The 2,285-nt window shown below is 31.5% G+C and overlaps 1 non-coding gene across 1 annotated transcript; it reads left to right on the forward strand.

Moving 5' to 3' along the window:
- The first annotated feature begins 1,558 nt into the window (after positions 1-1,558).
- Positions 1,559-1,631, forward strand: TRNAR-CCU. Its single transcript has one exon. It is a non-coding gene; the product is annotated as a tRNA-Arg (tRNA).
- Positions 1,632-2,285: the final 654 nt, after the last annotated feature.

Below are 2,285 nucleotides of genomic sequence, written 5' to 3' on the forward strand. Positions count from 1 at the left end.
TTATATGTTAGATTTTTCTTATATGTTAGATTTTTTCTTAGATATTATATTTTGAATTTTTTAAAACGACTTTAAATTACAAAAATGTAAGTTTTCCTTAAGTATACGACTAAAAACATTAAAATGACATGTATCAATTCGATGGTTGATTTGAAAGCTTTCAAAACCATATGGAAGATAAAAGTCAAAATAATTCAACTGTGAAAACAATACTGTTCACTTTTTCCAAGAATGTGTTCGATGGAAAAAATAAGGTTTTTATGTCATAATTTGTTTAATGTCCAATCCGATCAACCCATGATGTATTAATTATAGTTTTGTTTCATTATTTTTAATAAAAATTGATCCGATCCATCGGAAAGAAATTATATAATAACAACAAAAAATATTTTATATATATAAATAAAATGATCACATATATAAAAAAAACTATCGATAATATATACAAATAAACTCATCCTGCGCAAATCGCAGGTCTTATCCTAGTTACTAATAGATAAGCCCCACCTAAGTGTTCTCTTGTGACACGTCTGCAAATTATACACGACACTTGTTTGGAAACCCAGTTTGTCTTAACCTAACGCCCAAAAATAAAATACACTTTGTAGAAAAAAGTAGGGAATAAAGGAAATCGACTTATTTTAGATAAACTCTTAATTTAGAAGAAAATTTTGATATGTTTGAAAAACAATTGAAACGTTTTCGACTAAGGCTCTGTCTAGTTCAAACGCAGAGATTGCGGTTGCGGTTGCGGAAGTTTGCGGATACGGGTGGTTGCGGTTTCTAGCGGTTTTAAGAGATTTGTACGACTTGTTCTGCAGTTAGAAATGAGTGCATTTGCGGGATACTTATGACTGATTAACTACCAAATACAGTAGCAGTTAAATAATAAATTAACAATATTTACATTTTATTTAATTATAAAATATCAAAAATCATAATATTATAATAAATATGAAAATTATATTTAGAAAGTTATAGTTTTAAATTTTTTAAAATTATAGAAAATATTTTTATTTTAAAATTTTATAATAGTAATTAAAATATAATAGATATATTTTAGTATTTTTATAATTCTAATTTTAAATTTTTATTTTTGTATTTATATGTTTTAAAAAAAAAAGCAAAAAAGTTTATCCTCCCGCAACCGCCTGCAACCGCAAACGCTAGCTGGAACCAGCTTTTGATTTTAAGAGGTTCAGAGCGGTTTGAAGCGATTTGTAACGGTTTATATGATTGTTTCGAAACGGCGTCAACTGCTACCAACCGCAAAAGCTGCGTTTGCGGGTGGTAGCGGGGAAATCAGTAACACCTAATAGTTGCTAGTTAATTATAACGTAAAATGTATTTAAAAAAATTGGCTTCTTTTGTATTTATTGAATTTTGTTATTTCTAGATTATTTTAAAACCTCGAACATATTATGGTATTAAACCCCTACATAAATACCGCGCCACGCAATTTTTCTCTATCTAAAAATTATGAGCAAGTAAAAAGAGCGTGTTGGTGTATTAGATGTATGCTTTAAATTAATGTTACTAGTTTGTTAGTATCAACCAAGCGCCTGTAGCTCAGTGGATAGAGCGTCTGTTTCCTAAGCAGAAGGCCGTAGGTTCGACCCCTACCTGGCGCGTTTAATTTTATAACTTCCTTTTAAAAGTTAAAAGTATTCTTGCTAAAAAGTTTAATTATTTTAACCCTACTGAAGTCTGGTTTATGTATAGACCACTGGACAGGTTGATTATCCCAACCAGAGTTCCAAACCGTGTGAACCTCGTAAGCCCTAATGATCCTATCAGAAGTATTACCAACCCCAACACAAAACCAAGATCTAGCAACTAATCGAAGTTCCGTTCACGAATACTTGAAAATTTTAGCACATATCACAAGAACTCAGGTTAGTAGTTCCTTCTCAATTTACACGTGAGAAAACGTTGATCATTACGGAACTAACCCAATCAATTTTAAAAGAGGACGGTCCAATTGAAACCAGAGTGAATGGTCCCTCTGTTGGGCCGAAGACACTGACCCACTCAATTTAGAATTGGACAAAGCCAGAATATGTAACACCGCACCTATGATTGCACGGAAACTGGTCCAATGTTCCATCAACTTATTGTCCCCACACAGATCATAAGCCCACGTTACTAAGCCCGATGTACTGTCAATGTAAGCTAAACGTATATATACAGCAAGGAAAATTTTGTTTCTTCCGATGTGGACTTTGGTGGCTAAAAACATCTCACATTCTCACTTTTTTTTTTTTTTTTTTTTTTTTTTTTTTTTT

Source organism: Brassica oleracea, chromosome C8 (assembly GCF_000695525.1).
Source record: "Brassica oleracea var. oleracea cultivar TO1000 chromosome C8, BOL, whole genome shotgun sequence".
Lineage (NCBI taxonomy): Eukaryota > Viridiplantae > Streptophyta > Magnoliopsida > Brassicales > Brassicaceae > Brassica > Brassica oleracea.